The sequence below is a fragment of the Hemitrygon akajei genome, chromosome 24 (assembly GCF_048418815.1).
Source record: "Hemitrygon akajei chromosome 24, sHemAka1.3, whole genome shotgun sequence".
NCBI classification, from domain to species: Eukaryota; Metazoa; Chordata; class Chondrichthyes; order Myliobatiformes; family Dasyatidae; genus Hemitrygon; species Hemitrygon akajei.
Genome location: NC_133147.1, coordinates 9,585,694 through 9,607,348, shown reverse-complemented (window position 1 = coordinate 9,607,348; position 21,655 = coordinate 9,585,694). Strand labels below are relative to the sequence as shown.

Sequence of the window (21,655 nt, the reverse complement as noted above, 5' to 3'; positions counted from 1 at the left end):
CAGAGGAATGTTTAACCAGAGCCTCGGCAAAAGTGTTCATTCTTTCCTGTCGCAAATTGGTGGATTGGATTTTCTGTGATCTGTTAAGTTTTCGTGTGAGGGAATGGGTTGGGGATGTTAGGGGTTTGCGAGTTTCTTGTTCTTTTCATTGGAGGGGGTGATGTCTTTCTTTCAAATACTTACAGTTTTCTGTATTTCATGGTCATCTGGAGAAGAGTTGTATTCTGCATACAGACTTTGATAATAAAATGAACCTTTGAGATCCACTTTATACCAGTCTACAATGTGCCACAGGAACATCAACACTAGCAAGCCCATCAACACAACTCTGTTTCGCCATTGAATCAGAACACAGCAAATCACTACCTCATCTCCATTGACGAAGGGTCTCGGCCCGAAACGTCGACAGTGCTTCTCCTAATAGATGCTGCCTGGCCTGCTGTGTTCCACCAGCATTTTGAGTGTGTTGTTCTCATCTCCACGCCCTGATTTTTGTTCTTTGAAAAATACCCTCTTAACACAAATCCAACATTTTTATTTTGAGACTGTCAAACTTGCTCAAAATATAACGAAAAATGTGCTTCCCAATTCCACTCAAAAAAGATTCAGCTCTGATATTATGACTTTCACGCCAGATAAACTGTTCTGTTAGCACTTTCACACTTTAAAACATTTAGAATAAATTCGCAAACAATTTGGATAAAAGTACTTGGGTCAATGCATCTTTCCTGAGGTATGGTTTCCAAGGCAGGTATGCATTTTATCTCATTGCTTTTACAACCACTGGTGACCAAAGGATTTCACCACGTGAAATACTTGCTAATTGGAGCCACTACTGGAGGGTAACACTGACAAGCTACCAAAACCGAAGTGCCTTAGGGTGGAGGAGTAATACCTTATACCCCGCCTAAGTAGCCTCCAACCTGATGGCACAATTATCCATTTCCCCATCAACCTCTCCTCCCAACTTCCTCTACTCCTCACCATAACCTTTAACCTCATCTCACCTGCCTATTTCTTCCCCCGGGTCCCCTCCTCCTTTTCTCCGATGGTTCACTCACCTCTCCTGTCAGATTTCTTCTTCTCCAGCCCTTGACCTTTCCCACCCACCTGGCTTCACCTATCACCTTCCGGCTAGCCGCTCCTCCCTCCCCCCACCTTTTTTATTTTGCCGTCTTCCCCCTTCCTTTCCAGTCCTGATGAAGGGTCTCAGCCTGAAATTTCAACTGTTTATTCATTTACATAGACGTTGGTGTGACCTGCTGAATTCCTACAGCATTTTATGTGTGTTGAGGAATAAATACTGTCCAGTACTGTCTGCTCTGCATTACCGACATCCAACTTATGGATCTATTTCCAAATAGCTCCCCTCAAGTTATTAAATGAAAAGTCCAATGTATTTGCATGCCTGAGTCCCAGCACACATTCAGACTGTGTTGGTCATTTGCACAAATGACACACATTTCACTATATGCTTCAATGTACATGTGACAAATAAAGCTGATCTTTAAAATTAGCTTCTATTAAGCTAATTTTTATCTTCCAAGAAAATCAAAACCTTGTCATAGGGTTTGGAGGCTTGTGTGCCTCAGTGGCCCAGAGAGCTACGCTGTCTGGAGTCAGGGCTTTATGCTTTGGCTCTGGGTAGGGTCACCCATGCCAAACAGGTCAAAGGGTAGAGGCCAGACTACGAGTGGTCCACCGGTCCTCCTGGTTCTGGGCTTCAGCTCAGGGTTAACAAGCCTGAGTGGCAAAACAAAATCGTTATGGAAACAGCAATGAAGAATCCTGAGTGTGATATGACAGTGGTGAAAACCAAGAGGAAGCTGCTGACATGACAAAGGAAACCCTGAACACCACCAGAGATGGAGGACCTTCATTGCTGCTCGAAATATCAGTGGTGTAATGGCAGTAAATATAGAGAGATGAGCAGCTAACGTGTCTGTGATGATTTTATAATAGCGGCTGTTAAAAAGTCAAAAAACAGAAGTTTGACAAAAGAAAAGGGAAGCTGACAAAAGAAAAAGTCTGTGATAGGATCAAAGGCAGGAGAGAATAAATGACATCATGGTCAATGTGAGAGAGAAATGCAGACAGATGCTTATCTGATATTGTCAGCCCTAAGCTGTTTCACCAAATCTAAAGGCATAATAAGTTTATTAAAAAAAAGATAGGTAAGATCACTGAACTACATTTACACAACATTGTTCAATAAAAAACAAAGCTGGCATTAAGCAGCAAACACAAGATAATTTGCTACTCACCCATGGAAAAAGAACATACTTTTCGAAAGCTCCTTCAATGCATTTCACTGCACCCCAAGTTACAACTTTGAGTGAGAATACCCCACTAGCAAGTTGCTGAATAGAGGAGGAGCTGACATTGCCACACAAAATGTGGCAGCTACTTCAGCCAAAGTTCAAAGTATATTTTATTATCAAAGTACATACCGTATATGTCACCATATACAACCTTGAGATTCATTCTCCTGCAAGCATATTCAACAAATCTATAGAATAGTAGCTGTAACAGGATCAAAAAAAGATCAGCCAGAATGCAAAAGATAATAAATTGTGCAGATTCAAATATAAATAGCAATAAATAACGAGAATATGAGATAAAGAGTCTGTTTGTGGGAACATCCCAATGGATGGGTGAGTGTATGTACTCACTTGTTCCCTTTTTGTTCAAGGGCCTGACGGTAGAGAGGTAGTAACTGTTCTTGAACCTGGTGGTGTGAGTCCTGAGGCTCATACACCTTCTCCCTCGTGGCCACAGTGAGAAGAGAGCATGATGAGGTCTTTCCGATGACAGTGTTTCATGTAGATGTGCTCAATGGCTGCAAGCCACACAAGGTAAAAAGTGTCAGTAACAGTGCACGATCCAATGGATGGAGCAGAATGTTTTTGTTGTGATCACAGAGACTCTGTTGGATATTGGTAAAGTAGAATATTGCCAGTCCAATTCACCCATCTGTTGGCGAAACTGATGGCCGGGGAGCTGCGTGGCCTCTGCTGTGCCTCACAATCACCCGCTGCAGCCGCTGGAGAAGGGAATGCCAGAGCTGGCTGTGTGCCAAATGGATTCTGTACTGAGTTGGGGGCTGGACCCTCCAGTGTTTGCTCAGTGGAAGACGAGCTGGACTGCATTCATCTGCAGCTGCACTTGCACGAGATAAGGAACTGTTGCTTGTTTGCAGAAACATGGCTCCAGGACATCTTCCCTCTTCCTTTCCAGTCCTGAAGGATCTTGGCCCAAAACATCGAGGATCTACTCATTTCCATATGCGCCACCTGACCAGCTGAGTTCTTCCTGCATTTTGTGCGTGTGTTGCTTCAGACTTCCAGCATCTGCAGACTATGTGATGCTTATGACAAAGACTGTGTTCAAAACTAAGTTTCAAACAGCTTAGGCTGAAAATCCTTGGTACTTTCTTGAGGCGGAAAAATACTAGGCGCTGGAGAAAATCAGTGGGTCAGGCAGCATCTAAATATGTAAAGGCATTGTTGATGTTCTGGGCCAAGAGTGATGGAGATACAATTACAAAGGAGGCATGGCGTACCAGCAGCTACATTTACTTTTTATGTCAACAAGATCTCTACAGCAAATTTCTACAGATGTATCATGGAAAGCATTCTGACTGGTATGAAGAGGCCATTGCACAGGACTGGAATAAGTTGCAGAGGGTTGCAAACTCAGCCAGATCCATCATAGACACTGGCCTCCTCACCATCAAGGACATCTTCAAAGGGTGATGCCTCAAAAAGGCATGTCCATCATGAAGGACCTCCACTAAGCATGACATGCCCTCTTCTCATTACTACCATCAGGGAGGAGGTATGGGAGCTTGAAGACACACTCAACATTTTAGGAGCAGCTTCTTCCCTACTGGCATCAGATTTTTGAATGGATATTAAACCCATGAGTACCAACTCACATTTTTGCACAAGTTTGTTCTATTTCTTTTTGTAACTGCAGTAATTTTTTTTTAAGTTTTACAGTGCACTGAGGCCCCAGAACAACAAATTTCACAACAGATGTCAGTGCTAATAAACCTGATCATAATTCAGCCTTCACCGATGCTGCCTGATCTTCTGAGTTCCTTCAGCAGCTTGATTTGAGTTGCAACACCGGGAGTCTCATGCACCTCAACTTTTAGGAGAGTTGCCCTCGAGGAGCTACCTTAAACAACTCCGCTCTTCAGTGTGACCATAAATCCTGCTCTAAAGTCAAGGTTGAGTTTATTGTTCACACATGCACAAGTACATGTAAGCACAGGTGCAGAGCAAAATGCACAGCAGCAGCAAAGGTGCATAGCATCAGATAAGCAGCATTCACAAAAACAGTATAAACATAAATCATACATAATTATGACCAGTATACAATTAGAACAAAAATGTCCAAATTTTAGTCCTAAGTGGTCACAGTGATGCTAAACTGTAGTTATTAGGGTTTTGCCTGATGGTTCAAGAACCAAACGGTTAAAGGGATGGAGCTGTTCTTGAACCTGGAATATATCAAAATAATTAGATTAAAAGGACAAGCAGAGGTCTAATCAATGAGAAATTAATCTTAATTCACATTTTTTAAATGCAGGAAATAATACTATTGATAGGACAGCGTGGTAGCATAGTTAGCACAAAGCTCTACAGTACAGGGGAACTGGGTTAAATTCCTACCACTGCCTGTAAGGAGTTTGTGCATTCTCCCTATCACCGCGTGGGTTTCCTCCGGGTGCTCCGGTTTCCCGTGTTCCAAAGACCTACTGATTGCTAGGTTAATTGGTCATTGTAATTTGTCCTGTGATTAGGCCAGGGTTAAATCACGATTGGAAGGGCCTATTCACATCGTACCTCAATAAACAAATACATAAAATATGGAGTGTGCTTCTTCAGGCTCCTGGACCTCCTCCCAGTGAGAAGAGGGCATGTCCTAGATGGTGCAGTAATCTCTTAGGGAATCAAAGCCATACAACATTAAAAGATCCAAAGGATTCAAAGTACATTTATCAAAGTGTGTACGCAGTATACAACCCTGAGATTCATTTCTCCCACAGTCAACGAAACAAAGAAACACCAAAAAGTCCTTTCGGAAAAAAACACCAACCCAACTCCTACACACAAAAATCAAATCTCTCAAACTCCAACAAGAATGAATGAACGACAACTCAAAATTAAACACAAAAATCAAAGCCCATATTCATTTCAGCTCAGTGTTCATTATCTACAGGCCACCCCAATTCAAAGCCATCCAAAATAAAGTAGCAATAGAAAAAGGAGTGACCAGGAACTACAGTCCAATCCACAAACCACAGACCCAGAACATAGGTATCATTGTCCGACAGCATTGGGGGAGAAAGGGGTCTTAAATGCGAGGTCTTCCCTCGGGAAGGACGAGAGAAAGCAAGAAAAAGAGGAAGATGCCATCACACGCTTACACCTCCCTCTAGCAAACAGGCTGGTAGATGGTGCTGAACACTTGCTCGCCTTCCAGATTTGCCTCAGTGATTTCAATCTTCCTCAACACTTTAATCAGTGAGAAAGAGAATTGACTGTGGGCTCTTGCCCCATCTCTAAGCTTCTAGGACTCGAGGCTCACCTGCTGGAACCTTCTTGGAGACAGACAAGCGTCAGATCGCTCAATCAGCCCAAAAACACACCATCGAACTGTAGATCACAGGCTCCAACAGTACCAGAGCAACATTTAAAAGAAAAAGATGCAAAAGAGGTGAAAGAAAAGAGTTTTGTGGACCATCTGGCGGATGTCATCCGTGGTAGCACTGTTCGCTGGTGTCACCTTCTCAGGGCAGCGAATAACAAGAAATGCACGCCAGTCTTGCCAGAGCAATTCACCCCAGAATGAAGGTCGACTCATAGTTGGACAGTTGTAACAGGATACCGAATGGAAGGATGCCTCTTGAACGTAGAACCAACAAGGTCAAATGTCAAATTTAAGGCAGTGAAAGATTTACAAGAAAATCAATATGTAGCTTTGAGCAAAGTAACATTTCATGGGCTGCATTCATGCAGCACAAGTTTGTGCAAAATCAAAGGATCCTTCTGAAAACGCAATTTAAAACAAAAGCATTAACTTCATAAATGAGAAGGCAAGCTGATATTCTGTAGAATCAAACTTTTAATGTTTCAGTTAAGGTGTCAAAAACAACCTCAGTGGGTATTCACCAGTTGTGTGACTCGCTGGTGCTACTTCCTACACACTGCAAAACTGAAGTTCCCTTAAATACCAGCCAGCTCCTACATCAAAGTCCCGCAGCTCCAGCCCAGCCAATAATTACAAAAATCCCATAGCTTTGCATTTAAAAGTAACATTTAAAAGAAAATCTGTGGGAAAATTGGGGACATTTATTCCTGGTTTCCAGACATCTGAATGGATGTCCAAAACATTCAGGTTTTGATAGATAGTATTTGCCGTAAGCCGCTGGTAATGAATTTTCATTACGTCCCTCCCAACCTACACAGACAGCCGACAAAAGCAATGAAGAAAGACTTGCTGTTTCCCTTCCCCCACACAGTTCACTGCTCTGAACCGCCAGCACATTTACTTCCTGTTAAGAGAGTGCAGAGTTTTACTTGCCCCACCCATCTACAGTGCTCAAACTCTGGCATATTTTGGAGCACTATTTAAACTAACTAGACCACTATTTGTCAACCACCAAGAGTCAAATTGTGGTCTCTTGGTTAGCTACATCACTGAGCAGCAAGAAGGCTTCACAGACAGAAACAGCAAACTGCATGAAGTGTTCCATGAATTCATACTGGGGCAATCTCAATTACACGAGCATTCCACACCTAAAACTTAATCTCTGAGGTTTATAATGGCAGTCAAATCAGTTAAGAGTTTTTGAAACTTCAACAATTTCAATGCTTAAGGAGAAATTTGGATACGGACATGGATGGTAGGGTATGGAGGGCCATGGTCAGGGTACAGGTGGATGAGAGTAGGCAGTTTAAATGACTAGGGCAAAGGGCCTGTTTCTGTCCTCTATGTTTCTAAGACACTAAGACATGGGAGCAAAATTGGGCCATTTGGTCTATTGAGTTTGCTCCCCCATTCCATCATAGCTGATTTATTATTCCTTTCAAATCCATTCTCCCTGTAGCATAGAAACACAGAAAACCTACAGCACAATACAAGCCCTTTGGCCCACAATGCCATGCCAAACATGTATTTACTTTCCAAATTACCTAGGGTTACCCATAGCCCTCTATTTTTCTAAGCTCCATGTACCTATCCAGGAGTCTCTTAGAAGACCCCATTATACCTGCCTTCACCACCATTGCCGACAGCCCATTCCACGCACTCACCACTCTCCGAGTAAAAAAACTTACCCATGACATCTCTGTACCTTCTTCCAAGCACCTTAAAACTGTGCCGGCTTGTGTTAGCCATTTCAGCCTGGGAAAAAACCTTTGACTATCCACACAATCAACACCTCTCATCATCTTATACACCTCTATCAGGTCACCTCTCATCCTCCATTGCTCCAAGGATATTCTCATAAGGCAACACTCTTGTAAATCCAGGCAACATTCTTGTAAATCTCCTCTGCACCCTTTCTATAGTTTCCACATCCTTCCTGTAGTGAGATGACCAAAACTGAGCACAGTACTCCACGTGGGGTCTGATAAGGGTCCTATATAGCTTAACATTACATCTCGGCTCTTGAACTCAATCCTGTATCCTTTGACGCCCTTACTAATCATGAACCACTCAACTTCTGCTTTAAATATACCCAATGACTTGGCCTCCACAGCCATCTGTTGCAATGAATTCCAGAGATTCACTACCCCCGGCTAAAGAAATTCCACCTCACATCTGTTGTAAAGGGACGTCCTTCTATACCAGGTGTTCTCAACCTTTTTTAAGCCTTGGACCAATACTATTAACTGAGGGGTCTGTTCTATACTGACACTGCGCCCTTTGGTCCTAGATTGTCCCACTATAGGAAACATCCTCTCTATGTCCACTCTAACTAGGCCTTTCAAGACATGGTAGGTTTCAATGAAAGTCTCCCCCCACCCCACCCTGTAATTTTTCTGAATTCCAGTGAACACAATGTTTTTAAATTCCATGCCCTTCGACAAACAAGGCCTGGGCTGTTTGCTGCTTTATGGGGACTATGGTTAGAACTGTACACATTTATATTCGTTCCTTGCTTTATGCATTGAGTTATATTTCACTGTGCTTGCCAACTTTGGAACACTGCTCTCTTGATTGGTTAAGAGCTCTCCAGTTGCGAGCCACAAGAATAAAGGGCAACTCTGTGACATCTCCAACAATCCCTGGATTTTGCCATCCATCACAATTCAACAGAAAAAAATGTCATATGAAGCATGTGATGCTTTCACAAGTAGTGGATACAAAATGTCCAGAATATAACACATAACAAGCAAAAGAACACAAGTATAGCACTTCTCCAATTAGTCTGAAGGCGGGAAAATTAATTTGAGGTCCTTTTGCCTCTTCTTAACAGAGACCCTTCTATAAACACAAGCGATTCTGCTGAACCTGCCTGATATGGTGGTAGAGGCAAATATATAGAGGCTTTTAAATGACTTTTAGATAGGCACGTGAATGTGAGGAAGATGGAGGGATGTGAACATTGTGTAGGTAGGAGGGATTAGTGTTTTGTGGGGGGTGGGTTAGATTTACTTTTTAGCTGGTTCCGCACAACATTGCGGGCTGTAGGGTCTGTTCATGAACTGTTATGTTCTATGCTGGAAATCCAGAGTAACACACACAAAATGCTGGAGGAACTCAGGTCAGAGGGGAACAGATAGTCCAGTTGAGGCCCCTCATCAAGACTGTATATTTCCCCTCCGTAGATGCTGCCCAACCTCCTGAGCTCCTGCAGCATTTTGTGTGAGACCTTACCATGAAAGTGAATAAATTATCTTTCCTCTAATCAAAAAAAAGTAGTTACAGAGCCTAAGTTGATCATATCTGTGTGGAAAGATTCTTCTCAATCCTATTTAGGGTCCACCCTCACTTCTTTACCTGGTGCACTGATAGCTGAATCGCCTTCTGCTCCTGCAAGTATGCTATTTCCACCCTGCAACAATTTCATGGGGTCCATCGTGGGCTCTTCCTGTGCCTTTCAAATCTCCCTCATCTCAGGAGACATCCAATGTCCATTTTTAAAGCCGTAAGCATCTTGATGGTACCTCCTCCTACCCAACCTCCTGATAGTATTTCTTTCTTATTGTTTCTCTTCCTCTAGTAACAAAACTTTCCACACACAGTGCTTCCCAGATATTCCTTCTTTTTATAACAACGGTTTCCACTCCTCCAGAACTGATAGGGCTCAAGTGCCATTTCCTGTACTTCTGCTCTCACACTCCTGAACATAGCTAGATTCCTTGGATTCTCCTTCCATCCCACTAATCATTACATTTGGTGAATTAGTTCCCAATTTCTACCACGTTCACTGCCACCACAAATTCCATCAGCATTCCCCCCCCCCCTCCCCATAGAAGAGCAAGAGGAAGCCAACTGAATTGTGACAGATCTAGTCATGGCCAACAAAACACCTTCCTATTCTCTCACCCTACTCTATATCTGCCAGTCTCCTTCTATACCTTCATCACACCCTGAGGTAGAGAATTCCAAGTATTCACACTAGGGGTGGCATGATAGCATAGTGGCTAGCATAACGTTTTACAGTACAGGCGACCCTGGTTCAATTCCCATCGTTGTCTGTAAGGAGTTTATGACCATGTGGGTTTCCTCCGGGTGCTCTGGTTTCCTCCCACAATCCAAACACGTACTGGTTGGTAGGCCAATTGGTCATTGTAAATTGTCCTGTGATTAGGCTAGGATTAGAATCGGGGGAAATGCTGGGCAGCGTGGCTCGAATGGCCAGAAGAGCCTATTCCACACTGTATCTCAATAAATAAATAAACACTCAGATGATTGTCCTCAAGCTCTCCATCTTAAATGGGAAGTGACTATTGTGATATTACGCCCCACTCAGGGAAACACAACATCCACCATCAATGCCCCTCAATCTTATGTTTCAATGACATTACCTCTCATTTTCTGTACTCCAATTGTCATGGGTCCAACCTGCTCAATCTTTCTCTGTATGTCAACCACGACACCCCAGGAATCAACCCAGTGAACCGTATCTGTCCTTCAGTGTAGAGGCAAGAACTGTACCTAGTTTCAGATAGTTTCATCAGTAACACACAGGCTGTGCAAACTCCACACTGATAGCATTCGAGATCCACCGGGGTATCTGATGACATCAAGAAGCAACTATCAGCTGTATCATGGAGCTGCCTGATTTTTCTGTTCAGCATAACAGGGTCTCCTCTACCCTTGAGAAGAGAAACACCGATTGGATGACCAAGTTACACAATACCTCCTCTGGTGACTCAAAGCTTAAGACAAGGAAATACACACCAGTCCTTGTAGAGGAATCAGAAGTGGAAAGAGTAAGCAATTTTGAGTTTCTGGATCCTGGATCCTCTGGTTCAGAGGATCTATCCTGGAACCAACGTATCGAAGCAGTTACAAAGAAGGTATGACAGTGGCTATATTTCATTCGGAGTTTGAGGAGCTTTGGTACATCACCCAAAACATTCACAAATTTCTATAGCTGTACCGTGGAGAGCATTCTAACTGGCTGTATCACTGGGGGACGGGGGTGCCTACCCACAGGATTGAAATAAGCTGCCAGAGTTGTAAACTTAGTCAACTCCATCATGAGCACTAGCCTCCATAGTATACAGGACATCTTCAAGGAGTGATGCCTCAGAAAGGCGATATCCATCATTAAGGACTCCTCTCACCCAGGACATACCTTGTTCTCACTACCATCAGGATGGAGGTACAGGAGCCTGAAGGTACACACTCAGGAACAGCTTTTTCCCCTATGCCATACGATTTCTGAATGGACATTGAACCCATGAACACCACCTCCCTACTTTTTTTTTTATTACTTTTACTGTTGCAGTACTTACTTTAGTATATACATGCACTAAAATTCATGTTTTTTACCTGTATTATGTATTGCATTGTACTGTTGTTGCAAAGTCAACAAATTTCACGACATGTATCTGCAGTATTAATCTGATTCAGTTGTCTCACTTCGATTCCTCATTTCTCCTCACCTTTCCTGCTTTTGACCTCTTCCACCGTTGCACTGAAGCCCAATTATATGCTTGAGAAATGCCAATTGATTTTCTGAATTTGCTCATTTATCAACCTCAGATTTAACGATTCAAACAAGTTCAGGCAGGTAACCTTACATCAGTACTTAAATCAGGGGGGTCTCCAACATTTTCTATGCTGAGGGGTTTGTGGACCCTGTGTGGGGAAATCCATTAAGCTTGCAACAATATGGACTAGTTCTGAAGATGATGACCCTGTAACTGTAGTTTTCTTTTTCTTCCTCCACAGATGCTACTTGACAAACTGAGAATTTCCAGCATTTCAAATTTCCAGCTTCTGCAGTGCTTTAATCTGACACTTCCGCTTTCCTCTTCCCTGCAACCTGTCAGGATGCTCTCAATAGTGCTTTTAACCAAATATTATAGGAGCACCATTGACAGCGTCCTGACAAGTTGCCTCTCCACCTGGTATAGGAAAATTCAAACATTGAACCAGTTGTCCCTACAAAGGAATGTGAGAACAGCTGAGAGGATCATAGGGGTCGTTAGGCACATTTATCAGCAATGCTGTGTATGCAGGGCCCTTAGTATTATCAAGGATCCCATCCATCCAACATCCTCTTTGGCTTTCTACCATTATGTAGAAGACTCCATTGCATAAAAACAAGAATGGTCAGGATGAGAATCAATTTCTTCCCTCAGCCCATTAGGTTTCTGAGCTCCCTGCCGTGTCGTATTCAAAGTGTCACCGGTTAATCTGTACTGTACCTTACAATATTTAATTTATGCACTTTACTTTGTTTACTTATGCACAATTCATTGGTAGATTTTATCCTTACTTTCACAAGTGTACTGTGAAAGTGTACTACAGTGCTTTACACCGATTGGTTGAAAGTGTCTCGTTTGACGACATACATGTTAAATGACAATAAACTTGACTTGACTTTTATTTCCTACTTCTCCTAACAGATCAGTTTAGTTTGAGAAATCTTCACCACACTCTGTCAACCAAGGACCATCGCCTGTATCTTTCAGTTTCACCCTACCACGCACCTTCCCTCCTCGGTGGCCCATACATTCCCCCTTCCCTGTAGCTTGAAAGATGCAGTATGGTAGCGTAGTGGTTAGTTCTGCACTTTACAGTACCAGTGACGCAGGTTCAATTTCTGCCACTGTCCTTAAGGAGTTTGTACGTTCTCCCCATGACCACGTGGGTTTCCTCCCACAGTACGAAGACATACTAGTTGGTAGGTTAATTGGTCATAGTAAATGGTGCTGTGATTATACATTTATTGAGATACAGCACAGAATAGACCTAATGAATGGTCATAGATCTGTAGAGTTAACTACTTAATGACCTTTTTACAGATAACCCATGAAGACATGTTCAATTAAACACCTACAAGGAGATGACAAAACAATTTCTGAATATTCTGAACTATTCTAATTCTAACAAGTTACTGATGCTAGAAACCTTTTCACTGGAATATTTAGCACCTATTTAAGTATAATACAACTGAGAATAAATGGTCAGAAGTATTTCTGCCTTCATCATAATCCTTTGGGTTAATACGGTTATTAAAATAAGGTTGAGTTAACAAATCATGCACTCAACTTTTGCACCGAAAACGACGTTAGAGCCAGATATCGAGCCTCTACTAGATAGATAGATAGATAGATAGATAGATACTTTATTCATCCCCATGGGGAAATTCAACTTTTTTCCAATGTCCCATACACTTGTTGTAGCAAAACTAATTACATACAATACTTAACTCAGTAAAAAATATGATATGCATCTAAATCACTATCTCAAAAAGCATTAATAATAGCTTTTAAAAAGTTCTTAAGTCCTGGCGGTAGAATTGTAAAGCCTAATGGCATTGGGGAGTATTGACCTCTTCATCCTGTCTGAGGAGCATTGCATCGATAGTAACCTGTCACTGAAACTGCTTCTCTGTCTCTGGATGGTGCTATGTAGAGGATGTTCAGAGTTATCCATAATTGACCGTAGCCTACTCAGCGCCCTTCGCTCAGCTACCGATGTTCAACTCTCCAGTACTTTGCCCACGACAGAGCCCGCCTTCCTTACCAGCTTATTAAGACGTGATAAGCAGTTGACGATACGTCTCTACCAAAGGAGGTGCAAGATGATCCTTCCCTCCACTAGCCTGCAGGTCACCCTTGGGCAAGGTGTAGCATCTGCTAAGCCCCTCCCCACCACCCCCTCCCAAAATCAAGGTCACATGAAGCTACGGGAGCAGCTGGAGCATATCACAAGTCATGATTATGCGACCACTGACGCCAGGCACACAACCTCTGAAGAGTATTGATAGTGGCTGGGGTCACCCATCTTGTAAAGACACTGCCCAGAAGGCAAAGGCAAACAACTTCTGTAGAAAAACTTGCCAAGAACAATCATGGTCATGAAAAAACCATGATCACCACGTCATACGACATGAAACATAATAAACGAGCTAAGGACAAGACTACTAACAACTGTAGCATAGAGGTTAGCATCACACTTTACAGTGTGCCAGCTATATGATCAGGGTGCATTACCTGTAAAGAGTTTGTACATGACCTGTGTGCTTCAGTTTCCTCTGACATTCCAAAGACGGTTGTGGGCAGGCAATGAAGCATGGCAATAATTGCAGGCTGCCCCCTGACGCACGCGGCACATTTTACTGTGTGTTTCAATGCATGTGACAACTAAAGCTAAAAACAATGCTTCTATTAAATTCTACTTCACTTCCCCTTTACAGGACAACAGTTCAATGGTTCAATTTAATACCAGAGAATGTATACAACCCGAAATTCTTACTCTTCACAGACATCCACAAAACAGAAGAAAATGTCCAAAGAATGAAAGACTGAAAATGTCAGAACCCCAAAGCCCCCCTCACCCTCTATAAGCAGCAGCATCAACCCTCCCCGACATATGCCTCAGCAAAAGTACCAGACCCCCCTCCCGCAACCACCTGCCACGCAAGCAATAACCACCATGATTTAGAGACCATCAAATAAACAGTCCATCCCAACACCAACATCCCACAGGCTCCCTCTCTCTCTCACTAAAGAGGGTACACAAAAATGTACATTTTTTTCATATCTTTCTAGTCCAAACAATAAAAGGGATTGACAGGTCTCCAAGGGGCAGTATGAACCCAGAACATTCTCCTCCCTTCTTTAGGTAGTTCTGGTCCAGAATATCTCCAACAATAAGAGAAATCTGGATAAGTACATGGATGATAGGGTGTGGAAGGCTATGGCCCCAGTGCAGGTCAATGGGTCTAGGTAGGTCAACACAGACTAGATAGGCTGAAGAGCCTGTTTCTGTGCTGTACTTCTCTATGACTCGAACATTCTATGATTTTATTTTTGCCTCTATTATTTGCCCAGAAACTTAGTTTCATTAAGTTCATTTCATACCCTTGTTAAACAAAAGAAACATTAAAAAAAGTTAAGAATATGTGCATGAATACATTCTGCATTGAATGTTAAAATATAATTTAATAACCTTTTCTTTGTCTTAACTTGTTTGCACACAACTCCTTTTTACAAGGCACAGTAGCATAAGAGATTAACATAACGCTTTACAGTACAGGTGACCCGGGTTCAACCCATGCTGCTGCCTGTAAGGAGTTTGTACGTTCTCCCCATGATCACATAGGTTTCCTCCAGGTGCTCTGGTTTCCTCCTACAGTCCAATGACGTACTGGTCGGTAGGTTAATTAGTCATTGTGAACTGTCCCATCATCAGGGAGATTGCAAGGTAGTGTGGCTGGGTCAGAAGAGCCTATTCCTCACTGTATTTCTATGAATAAATAATTGCCAAGGTCCTGTGTCAATGTTGTTAACCCCAAATCATAACTTCAAAGTTCAAAAAACACCGAAGTAAATTTTATTAGAGTACATACACGTCACCACATATAACCCTGAGATTCATTTTCCTGTGGGCACAGAATAGTAACTAACAGGATCAATGAAAGATCAACCAGAGTGCAGAAGCCAACCAATGCAAATGCAAATATAAATAAATAGCAATAAATAACAAGAACATGAAATAATGAGATGGTCTTTGAAAGTGAGATCATTGATTGTGGGAACAGTTCAATGATGGGGCAAGTGAAGTTGGGTGAAGTTATCCTCTTTCATTATCTGTGGAATTCTCAGACCAAAAAAAGCAGTGGAGGCTACCTCAGTAAATATATATAAGACAAGGTCGGATAGATTTTTGCATAGTAGGGAAATTAAGGGTTATGGGGAAAAGGCAAGTAGGTGGAGATGAGTGCATTGCCAGATGAGCCATGATCTTATTGAATGGTGGAGCAGGCTTGACGGGCCAGATAGCCTACTCCTGCTCCTATTTCTTACATTCTTATGTTAAGAACCTGATGGTTGAGAGGTAATAACTGTTCTTGAACCCGCCGATACAAGTCCTGAGGCTCATGTACCTCCTACCTGACAGCAGTAGCAAGAGTGCATGACGTGGGTGGTGGGGCTCCCCGATGATGGATGCTGTTTTCCTACGACAGCATTTCATGTAGATGTGCTCATTCAACTCAATCCAAACAATATTACATCTTTCATGACTTCAGATCAAAGTACTTTAGAGGAGCAGTCATAAATACAGCACGGAAAGTGGCCCTTTGGCCCAGACTGCAGAATGACCATCAAGCACCCATTTTACACTAACTCTATAGATTGATCCTATTTTTTGTCCTGTTTGGATTCTTTTCAACAAGATTCTACCCCTCCCTTCCACAACAGGGGCAAGTTACAGTGCCTCATTAATCTATGGACCTCCATGCTACCATCGGGAAGGAGGCATGAACTTTCATTACCCTTCAATCACCAGGCTCCTGAACCAGCGTGGATAACCTCTCACCTCAACTCTGAAGTGACACCACAACCCATGGACTCACTCTCAAGGACTCTACAACTCATGTCCTCAATACTAGTTATTATTATGTGTTTTTGTATTTGCAGTTTGTCTTCTCTTGCACATTGGCTACCCGATGTACACTCTGATAATAAATGCCTGTCTTCTATTTCTGCACAGGTTTTCACTGATCCTATTGTAGCTCTTTGCACTATTGTGAACGTCTGCAAGGAAATGAGTCTCAGGGTGGTACAATAAAGACAAGTGCGCACTTTGAACTTACTCAACCTGTGTGTCTCGGGGGTGTAAAAGAAAACCGGAGCACTGAACAAAGCTCACAGGTTACCCACAAGAAGACGACAATAGCAAATCACTTTTGTAGAAATATTTGCCAAGAACAATCATGGTCATGGAAAGACCATGATCATGTACATCACACGACATGGCACATAATGAGCGAACTTTGATGGGAGGGTTGTGGAGGGTCTAGGTAGAGGTCAATGGGACTAGGTGAATTAATAGTTCGGCATGGACTAGATGGGCAGAAGGGCCTGTTTCTGCACTGTAGTGCTCTATAACTCAATGATTCTGTGGCTCTTTGGAACGTGGAAGGAATCCAGAGCACCCAGTAGAAACCCACACGATCACAGGGCGAATACACAAACTCCTCGCAGAGAGCACCAGATTGGGTGAAGGTTACTGGACTGTGAGGCAGTAGTTCCACTAATTGTGCCACTCGTCACCCACTCTGTGCTTGGTTTTTAGCTTGCTGTAGAAGTGAGACTCACAAAGGTAGTAGTGGCTCTTTAATACGTTTCACTAATTAAACTGTTAACTAAAGCAAGCTTCCCCAACAGCTGAGAGTGCGATAATATTAGCAAAAGAGGAAATGGAAAGTTAAAACAACTCTGCACTGGAATCAAACTTTTATTTTTGGACCTAGTACCAAAGGAAGCCTCACTCTACTGTAGAAGACATGCAGTCACCATGGAAACGTGTGGCGACACCAGAGACCGGAATGAAATAATTTTCAATGTAAGAGAAACAGACTCCTGATTACAATCATAATCACAGTACTGATTGGAAGTTTGCTTTGGCAGATAATGACAATAGTTTTTTTTCTTGATGTTGGCCAGGTGCTGATAGCTCCTCGACTCTTCAAATAGTTCAGTTTAATATCACAGAATGTATATGGTATACAACCTGAAATTCTTACTCTTCACAGACATCCACGAAAGAGAAAAAAACCCAAAGAATGACAAATGGTAGAACCCCCAAAGCCCCCCCACACACACACACAAGCAGCAGCAAAAGCACCAACCTTCCCCCCACTTCCTCCTGCAAAAGAATTAATCCCCACCACCCACCATGTAAGCAATAGCAAAGCCCCAGAGACCATAATCTAGAGTCCATCCCAACACTTCAACATCTCAGACAGACTCTCTCACTAGTGAGGGAGAGAGTGCCATCACTCCTGCAACAAACAAAATTGACAGCTTGATATCTTTACATCTAACTGAGGATAGAGACTATTTAACAACATCAGCAAAAAGGTGGCACCTTCAACAGTACAGCACTCTTCGCTGCTGGTTTTCTGTATTCGACTGAGGTTAATTTGAAACTACAAATGTTCGTTCATTATGTGCCGTGTCGTATGATGTAGATGACCACAGTCTTTCCATGACCACGACTGTTCTTGGCAAATTCTTCTACAGAAGTGGTTTGCAATTGTCTTTTTATGGGCAGTGTCTTCACAAAACGGGTGACCCAGCTATTATCAATACTCTTCAGAGATTGTCTGCCTGGCATCAGTGTTTGCATAACCAGGACTTGCGATATACACTAGCTGCTCATACGACCATCCACCACCTGCTCCCATGTCTTCACGTGACCTTGACTGGGGGTGGGGGGGGGCTAAGCAGGCTAGCGGGGGCATGGAGCACATTACACTTCCTTTGGCTAATCTCCACCCTGCCACCCATTACCCAATGACATGGATTTAGCCACAGATGACATGTGAAATGCTCACAATCCAACTCAGTCCAGAGCACTGTACCTGACAGAAAGCTGAAACGGTTTAACACAAGGGCAATCAAACAAGGAAAAGTTTGCATTGTTAAGAAGGCCCAGAGTTTGCTTCGTACTAAGGTCTCAATGCAAGTGTGACTAAGTTTGAACCCTCCCATTTCACTCCCGATTCGAACTCGGGAGCCTTCGCTCTGAAGTCTGGCACTGATGCCACTATGCCACCAGCCTACTACGTGAAGTATTTAGAAACACTCAAAAACCTTACAAAACTACTCAAATAGTGAAGGAACTTTCAAAATAAACTTGTTAAAAAATTGTTAAATATACTAAAAAATTACTTCAGTCCCTCACAGCTATTCTTCTCCATAATGCTTTTGACCTACCATCAGGGCTTGCCAGCCTTTTTTTTTAATGCCATGGACCACTACCATTAAGCTGATTGTGGTGTAATGGCATCCTTGAAATCCTTCCTCTTCGCAGGGACATCCAAAAAACAAGAAACCCCAAAGAATGAATGACTGTAACACTAACAGGAGAAAATCTGCAGATGCTGGAAATCCAAGGCAACACACATAAAACGCTGGAGGCAGCATCTACGGAAATGTGTGAGCAGTCGACGTTTCAGGTCAAGACCCTTCGTCAGGACCTTTCTCAAGGGATAGTTATAAGAAACCCAAAGCCGCCTCTCCCACACAGCAGCATCAATGCTTCCCCACCTCCTACTTGAACCAGAAGCATCCCTCCACCCCCCACCCCCAACCATGCAAGCAATAGAGAGCTTGATCCAGAGTCTATCAAAAACTGCAGTCCATCCCTGCACTTTGGTATCTCTCTCATCAGCAAAGGAGAGATCACCCCTGCAACAGTGAGAGCGGGAGAACAGCAACTCGCTGTTCCAACATTACACTCCTCTGCGTCGCTTTCACAAGCCCCCCTGACTTGTGAACTGAAGGGCAAGAGCGAGACAGATGGCTCCAATGGTTAGACCCAGGCGACCTCCAGATCGCTCAATATATTAGAATCATAGAGAAGTACAGCAGAGAAATAGGCCCTTCTAGTCCATGCCAAAACCATTTAAACCGTCAACTCCCATCGACCTATGCCAGTGAAAGAGCCCTCCCCACCCTTACCTTCCATATGCCTCTCCAAACTTCTCTTAAATGTTGAAATTAAGCTCACAGGCACCACTTGTGCTGGCAGCTCGTTCCACACTCTCACCACCCTGACTGAAGAAGTTTCCCCTCATGTTCCTCTTAAACTTTTCACCTTAATCCATGACTAATTGTAGTCCCACCCAACCTCAGTGGGGGAAAAAAAACACATTTACCCTGTCTATACCCCTCATAATTTTTGTATACATCTATCAAATCTCCTCTCAATCTTCTATGTTCAAAGGAATACAGTCCTAACCTATTCAATCTTTCCTTATAACTCAGGTCCTCCAGACATGGCAGCATTTTCTCTGTACTCTTTCAACATTAGTTACATTTTTCCTGTAGCTGGGTGACCAAAACTGCACACAGTGCTCCCAATTAGGCCTCACCAACATCTTATACAACTTCAACATAACATCCCATACTTTGATTTATTAAGGGCATATTCTAATCTGAAAAAAAAGCTGCTATTTAGAGTGCCAAGGGAACACACTGAAAGCCACAACAATGCAGTGTTTGCTCAAAAATAATTTCTCAGTTCCATGCTGTTTACTTTGAATTATCTTTGAGTCAATATTAAAAGCAGCAAAATGAGTTTTCCTCAAATTGAAAGCTCAATCTGGAAGTAAAAGGTTTCCCTTCCTCAAACAAGGTCCAGTCTGAGAGTTTAAATAGCAACCACAGCTGATCATGTCTTGATTCTGTTTCAGCAAAACCATTTTGGTGAAATTACATTTAACTGTCACACACACACAAACAGCACTAAAGACCAGATATTATAAGTGGTGTTTGAAGGATAAACAGTAACAGTAAGAGATCCTGTCCATAGTAGAGGAAGGTTATATAATGAGCTATAGCTCAAGAGATGTGAATGGGCTCCAAGGGTTGAGTTCCAGGGTGGAGGGAAAGGGAGTTGGGAGGATGGAGCAATGGGAGAGACAGGAAGGAGGGGTGGGAGATGGGAAGGAGAGGAGGGGGTTGGGAGATGGGAAGGAGAGGAGGGGGTTGGGAGATGGGAAGGAGAGGAGGGGGTTGGGAGATGGGAAGGAGAGGAGGGGGTTGGGAGATGGGAAGGAGAGGAGGGGGTTGGGAGATGGGAAGGAGAGGAGGGGGTTGGGAGATGGGAAGGAGAGGAGGGGGTTGGGAGATGGGAAGGAGAGGAGGGGGGTATGGGGTGAAAGGAGAGGTGGGGATGAGGTGGATGGGTTGAGGCAGAAAGGAGGGTGAGGGGTGAGGTGGAGAGAGGAAGGTAGTTAGGGAAAGGTCAGGGATGGGAGGGAGGGGGTTACAGGAGGATGAGAAGGGAGGAGGATGAGTTGAGAGGTGGAGAGGGGGTTGGTGGGGATAGGGCAGATGGGTTGAAGGGGATAAGGGAGGTACAGGTGGGGGGATACATGGGAGATGGAGATGAGGAGAGGGTTATGGGAGGGAGATGGGCGAGGTGGAGACAGTTGAGGGGATCGAGAGATGGGAATGTAAAGGAGGGGTGGGAGATGAGGTGATTACGGGTGGGAGGTGGATGAGTTGACTGGTGGAGGAAAGGAAGATAGGTGGGGATAGGGCGGATAGGTTGAGAGAGGTGGTGAGATGGGAGGGAAAGGTGGGGAGGGAGATAAGGAGTACAGGAGAGAGAGGTGGAGGGCAGATGGGTAAAGGCGAGTTAACGTAGTGAGGTGGAGGAAGAGGTTGAATGGGAGGCGATGGGATGAGGTGGAGGGTGAGGAGAGGAGTGCATGGGTTGAGGGATGAGAGGGGCGTTGGATTGAGAGCGAAGAGGGGGTAAAGGTTGCGTTGGATGGGTGAGGCGAAACAGGGAAGGGAGGTGAAGAGGGTGTGAATGAGTCGAGGAGAGCCGGATGAGGGGAAGTTACAGAGACGATGGGCCGACGGGTCGCCGAGGAGTTGCCGGTCGGGTAAGGAGGAAAGAACGGGCCTCCCCGAGCCCTATAAGCAGGGCCCAGTCACGGTGAATCCCCCAGTGACGCTCACCTGTCCGCCCGCTCCCACTCGGGATCCCGAGGCCGCCGCCCGACGCCTACAGCCCGTCCGCCATCGCCCAGCAACGCCCGCACCAGCAGACCCGCCCAGCCGCAACAACTTCCGCCCGCTCCCACACCGCTATTGGCTGTCGTGTCTGTCAATCTAAACGTCGAATTTCCGCCTCCTGTAGGATGACGTATGGGGCAAAGATATCGCTGGCTTGTAGTTAAGGGGTGATAAGCAAAGTTGTAATCTTACGGATCTATTACATTTTTACATTTTAGAACTTGTCCATCGTAACCATTATAAATTAAGCTGAAATTGCTATCTAATACTTGATAAGTGAAAAAATAAAGCAGATGCTTCTGTTTACAAAAGTTATATTTGAAGGGCCCTCTCTGAACTTGGTGTGGTCCGTGATGGGTACCCCCCCCCCCATGTTGTAAAGTTCATTTGAGTTGTTGCTTTAAATC

At 43.7% G+C, this 21,655-nt stretch overlaps 1 protein-coding gene across 2 annotated transcripts in view; it reads right to left on the bottom strand.

Moving 5' to 3' along the window:
* wasf2 (WASP family member 2) overlaps positions 1-21,314 on the bottom strand; it is a 75,069-nt gene extending 53,755 nt beyond the window's left edge. The window contains exon 1 of one of the 2 annotated variants that reach the window (XM_073028330.1): positions 21,192-21,314. The gene's annotated coding sequence lies outside the window, so the exon portion shown is untranslated. The remainder of the gene's footprint in view (positions 1-21,191) is intronic. The other variant, XM_073028331.1, reaches the window with a different exon arrangement.
* Positions 21,315-21,655: the final 341 nt, after the last annotated feature.